Source organism: Hyla sarda, chromosome 2 (assembly GCF_029499605.1).
Source record: "Hyla sarda isolate aHylSar1 chromosome 2, aHylSar1.hap1, whole genome shotgun sequence".
NCBI lineage: Eukaryota > Metazoa > Chordata > Amphibia > Anura > Hylidae > Hyla > Hyla sarda.
The window spans coordinates 379,895,077-379,901,081 of record NC_079190.1 but is presented as its reverse complement, the minus strand read 5'-3'; the positions used below and the strand labels follow the sequence as shown (position 1 = coordinate 379,901,081).

The window sequence follows — 6,005 nt, the reverse complement described above, 5'->3', positions numbered from 1 at the left end:
CTGCTTGTCCTCAGTGCTTAGAGCCCTGCTTGTCCTCAGTGTACAAAACCCTGCTTGTCCTAAGTGTACAGAGCCCTGCTTGTCCTCAGCGTACAGAGCCCTGCTTGTTCTCAGTGTACACAGCCCTGCTTGTCCTCAGTGTACAAAACCCTGCTTGTCCTCAGTGTAAAGAGCTCTGCTTGTCCTCAGTGTACAGAGCCCTGCTTGTCCTCAGTGTACAGAGCCCTGCTTTTCCTCAGTGTACACAGCCCTGCTTTTCCTCAGTGTACACAGCCCTGCTTGTCCTCAGTGTACAGAGCTCTGCTTGTCCTCAGTGCACAGAGCCCTGCTTGTCCTCAGTGTACAGAGCCCTGATTGTCCTCAGTGTACAGAGCCCTGCTTGTCCTCATTGTACAGAGCCCTGCTTGTCCTCAGTGTACAGAGCCCTGCTTGTCCTCAGTGTACAGAGCCCTGCTTGTCCTCAGTCTACAGATCCCTGCTTGTCCTCAGTGTACAGATCCCTGCATGTTTTCAGTGTACAGAGCCCTGCTTGTTCTCAGTGCACAGAGCCCTGCTTGTCCTCAGTGTACAGAGCCCTGCGTGTCCTCAGTGTACAGAGCCCTGCTTGTCCTCAGTGTACAGAGCCCTGCTTGTCCTCAGTGTACAGAGCCCCGCTTGTCCTCAGTGTACAGAGCCCTGCTTGTCTTCAGTGTACAGAGCCCTGCTTGTCCTCAGTGCATAGAGCCCTGTTTATTCTCAGTGCACAGAGCCCTGCTTGTCCTCAGTGCACAGAGCCCTGCATGTCCTCAGTGTACAGAGCCCTGCTTGTCCTCAGTGCCCAGAGCCCTACTTGTCCTCAGTGCACTGAACCCTGCTTGTCCTCTGTGCCCAGAGCCCTGCTTGTCCTCTGTGCCCAGAGCCCTGCTTGTCCTCGGTGTACAGAGCCCTGCTTGTCCTCAGTGCACAGAGCCCTGCTTGTCTTTAGTGTACAGAGCCCTGCTTGTCCTCAGTGTACAGAGCCCTGCTTGTCCTCAGTGTACATAGCCCTGCTTGCCTTTAGTGTACAGAGCCCTGCTTGTCTTTAGTGTACAGAGCCCTGCTTGTCCTCAGTGTACACAGCTCTGCTTGTCCTCAGTGTACAGAGCCCTGCTTGTCCTCAGTGTACAGAGCCCTGCTTGTCCTCAGTGCACAGAGCCCTGCTTGTCCTCAGTGTACAGAGCCCTGCTTGTCCTCAGTGCATAGAGCCCTGTTTATCCTCAGTGCACAGAGCCCTACTTGTCCTCAGTGCACTGAACCCTGCTTGTCCTCTGTGCCCAGAGCCCTGCTTGTCCTCTGTGCCCAGAGCCCTGCTTGTCCTCGGTGTACAGAGCCCTGCTTGTCCTCTGTGTACAGAGCCCTGCTTGTCCTCAGTGCACAGAGCCCTGCTTCTCCTCAGTGTACAGAGCCCTGCTTGTCCTCAGTGTACAGAGCCCTGCTTGTCCTCAGTGTACAGAGCCCTGCTTGTCTTTAGTGTACAGAGCCCTACTTGTCTTTAGTGTACAGAGCCCTGCTTGTCTTTAGTGTACAGAGCCCTGCTTGTCCTCAGTGTACAGAGCCCTGCTTATGTTTAGTGTACAGAGCCCTGCTTGTCTTTAGTGTACAGAGCCCTGCTTGTCTTTAGTGTACAGAACCCTGCTTGTCCTCAGTGTACAGAGCCCTGCTTGTCTTTAGTGTACAGAGCCCTGCTTGTCTTTAGTGTACAGAGCCCTGCTTGTCTTTAGTGTACAGAGCCCTGCTTGTCTTTAGTGTACAGAGCCCTGCTTGTCCTCAGTGTACAGAGCCCTGCTTGTCTTTAGTGTACAGAGCCCTGCTTGACTTTAGTGTACAGAGCCCTGCTTGTCTTTAGTGTACAGATCCCTGCTTGTCCTCAGTGTACACAGCTCTGCTTGTCCTCAGTGTACAGAGCCCTGCTTGTCCCCAGTGTACAGAGCCCTGCTTGTAAACCCACACTTCCTGTATTTGGACTCCTCATAGAGATATACAGACAATAGCTGTAGGGACAAAAATCTACACATTTGTTTAATCAATGTATATTACAAATATACATATTATCTACGTTATATATAAAGTTTTTGTTGACGACAGGTACACTTTCGTTAACTGTGACATTGTAACAAGTTTAAGTCACCCTCATAGTTGCAGCTCACTATTTGCTGCCTGTATTTTTTCCCCCAACTAAACCAGCATGTAAGTGGTTAAGGTGAAGCAAATACTGATGATGAAAGCCTTTCTTGTGTTCTATTCTCCTCCTGACACGGTATAGTGGCTGCATGCATGCAAACAGTATCTTATTACAACAGCCAAATAGCAGAGCAGGGAGGCCACCTCTATAATCCTCCCAGCCGGGCGCACAGGTACAACCTGTGCACATAATGGAGAGATATAGAAAAAACACAGTACACTGTGCATGCACCACGAGCTTCCGACGTGTCACTGATATATGATTCCTTCTTAGAATGTTCTTTTAACGCTTTCCTTTCCAGAGTGCACAGCTAAGAGGGAACACTGAGAAGAATATACAAACCCCGAACATGAAGTGGTCCCTGACTAATCAGAGCAGAGGACACAGCGAGGAAGACAGGACAGCGGCCAATCACGGTGCGGGATACAGGAGGGGCACAACACCCTGTACATCCAGCTGGAGGAGGAGATGTCTGTGTTACTGTCTGCTCACGTGATCTGCTGCATCAGTCCCGGCATGGCTGGCATGTAGTGATGCTGCTGCAGGGCCTGGACTGAGGAGAGAAAGGCTGCTGGGCATCTCTGGCATCACCCTGTCAGTGACTTACTGGCTGCACTGGGCTGATAAGTAATAGAAGTGTGACAGGTAAGTGCCTCTACGTCTTCTTATTCTTCTGTGCAGAGATTGTTATATTAGCTATATGAACAGGAAGCTATTATACCAAGTGTCAACGCTTTGTAGATAAAGAGTGTGTGGAAAGCCATATAGTAGTTGTCACCTTCTGCTAAAGTACTAATGTATTTCTATGTTTCTAAAACTATTTTTGTCTTTGTTTTTTGTTTTTTTCCTTCTCATTACCTTCAAATACAAATTAATGGTCTATTCACACGTACAGTATTCTGAGCAGATTTTCTGCGCAGGATTTTCTGCTGCAGATTTCAATGTAAACTGATCACAGCTTAAAATTCTGCGCATCAAATCTGCGCAGAATACTGTACGTGTGAATAGACCCTAAGGGAGGATTATACACATAAACACTATCTTCCTTATTTTATTTAATTCTGGTTTTACAAAAAAAAATAAAAAATAAGAACAAGGGTGCAAATGCTCAGCAGGGAACTGTGACTTATGGCGGTACATTGTACTATCTTGTAAGTCTAGTAGCTCAGCTGAGTTGGGAGTCAGTTGCCCATCTGATCGCTTATTTTATTTTTAAAAAGGCCTCTGAAAAATAAAAGAAGCAAACTTAATGGTCGCTATAGGCAACTGCACCACTCTTCCTCTCCACGCGTTATGATAAATCTCCCCCTTAGTCTTGATGGCTATTTAACTCCGCCCTTGAAAGCACTCCGCCCTTGAAAGCTCCGTCACACCAGGAGTGGGGAACTCTCCCTGAGTTAAATACTCATCCCGCTTAGTTGGTCTAAGGCCCCTCATCTCAGCCAAGCCAGATTACCCTGCTCTGTACTGACGAGGAGCAAGTACCCCGAAACAGCTGTCTGCAGATGGGTGCTCTTTCCTTCTGGAGAATGAGTTCTGGCTTGGCATTAATCCCGATTAGGTTTTTATATTCCGTAACTGGAGCTAAGCTTATACCAGGGAACATCGCCTGAAAAGGTGATGTAATGAGCTGATTTGCATATTCCCCTACCCAGAATGCCTGCGGAGTGCTTAGTGGCCCTTGAAAGCTCTGTCACACCAGGAGTGGTGAACTCTCCCTGAGTTAAATACTCATCCCGTATATATATATATATATATATATATATATATATATATTCACCCACATCAAACCCAATGCACTGGGTTATAGTTTGGGCTGGGCGGTATGGTCAAATATGTGTATCGCGGTATGTTTGTAACTGATGGCGGTTCCACAGTATATAAAATTAACTATTAGCCCAGCGCTGCACTGTCCCCATCGGGGTACTACTCACGTCACCCGCAAGCGCTGCCCTCCTCGTCCTCCTGTTTGTTGTGGCCGCCGGTGCTGACACTATACTGTGTGGTATCCCTATGCTGTATCCCTATGCCCGGGCTGCAAAAGGTAAACAAAATAAACAAACTAACGCATGTTCCGCCGTCGGCTTTACGCTGGGGACGGGAATGTCGGACAGCCATCAGCCTATCACCGGCCGGCTTCTTACGTGACAGTGGGCTCAACCTATCACCGGCCGAGGCGGAACATCGCTGCGGTCGGTGATAGGCTGACGGCTCTCCGACGTTCCATTCCCTGGGAAGCTGGTCCAGATCGACGGGGAAGGTGAGTTAAAGTTTATTTTGTTTACCTTTTGCAGCCCGGGCATAGGGATACAGTATAGAGCAGTGGTTTGCAATCTGCAGACCTCCAGATGTTGCAGAACTGCAACTCCCAGAATGCCGTTGGCTGTCCGGGCATGTTTGGAGTTGTAGTTTTGCAACATCTGGAGGTTGAACACCACTGGTATAGAGTGTCAGCGCCGGCAGCCGCAACAAACAGGTGGACCAGGAGGACAGCGCTTGCGGGTGACATATGTGAGTAGTAGCGCTGGGCTGATAATTATTTTGGGGGGGGGCAGAACAGCGCTCGCGGGTCACATATGATTAGTTCCCCGATGGGGACAGTGCTGCGCTGGGCTGATAATTCATTCCCGAGGGGGAGGGGCCAAACTGGTATTGCGGTAAAATACCGGGTTAAAATTCATATCGTGCAGCACAAAAATTTCCGTATTCGGTATGAGCCGGTATTTCGCCCAGTCCTAGTTATAGTGTGGGGGAACAGGAGACTAATGAGGGGTCACTGACTGCAGTGTGTACCTTTGTTCCGGAGATATGTCCCCCCGAAAATCCCCTTCTATCTTCCCTGAATTGTGCGCTGGAGGCGGGCCCACGAGTTCAGTTTGAATATTTATTGTCGCTGGTGAGGTGAGTGCTTGCGCTTACTGAGCGGTCACGTGACCAGCAACAATGAATATATCCAAACCGAAGGTACATATCTCTGGACCGAAGGTACGTATTGTAGTCAGTGACCCCTCATCGGTCTCCTGTTCACCCACACTGTATCCCAGTATATTGGTTTAGTGTGGGTGAACAGGATGACCATTTTCCTTTATAGTATAGTGCATTTATATATATATATATATATATATATTATGTTATTTATCTTATCTATATTAAGCTAGTGACTATGGGGGACATTTATCAATGGATGTATACTGTTTTTGGTGTGTATTAGATGCTAAATTTTGCGCAGTTGCTGCTCTTGTGCGTTCTTTTGGAATTGAGCATTTTTCTAAGCAGTGTATTATTTGGTGCACCGTGGAGCACTTTATGCAGTAGGCATGAAGTTATCACGTGCGGCAAATTTTATGTGCACACAACTTTTGCGTAAAGCCTACTTTTTTATTGTGCAAACCTATGCCAGCTAATAGGACAGGTACAAAAGTGTCAGATGTTAGAGCAGCTCACTGGTTTCTCTAATTGCGCAAATTCTGAGCAAATGTGCAAATACCAATACACCAAGCAAATAGGGGTAAAATCTTTACTACCTTACTCCAACATTGAGAAATGTCCCCCTATTTTCGGTCCACTTCCTGCACATATACCTGTATCTTCCTATTTTCCAGGACTTGAAGGGGTACTCGGTGAAAAACTATTTTTTTTTTATCAACTGGTGCCAGAAAGTTAAACAGATTTGTAAATTACTTCTATAAAAAAAAAATCTTAATCCTTCTAGTACTTATCAGCTGGAAGCAGGAAGTTCTTTTCTTTTTACATTTCTTTTCAGTCTGACCACAGTGCTTTCTGCTGATACCTCTGTCTGTCTCAG

At 47.5% G+C, this 6,005-nt stretch overlaps 1 protein-coding gene across 3 annotated transcripts in view; it reads left to right on the top strand.

Moving 5' to 3' along the window:
* Positions 1–2,235: 2,235 nt before the first annotated feature.
* Positions 2,236–6,005, top strand: part of ORAI2 (ORAI calcium release-activated calcium modulator 2) — a 32,238-nt gene continuing 28,468 nt past the window's right edge. The window contains exon 1 of one of the 3 annotated variants that reach the window (XM_056558489.1): positions 2,236–2,845. The gene's annotated coding sequence lies outside the window, so the exon portion shown is untranslated. The remainder of the gene's footprint in view (positions 2,846–6,005) is intronic. The other 2 variants (XM_056558488.1, XM_056558487.1) reach the window with 2 other exon arrangements.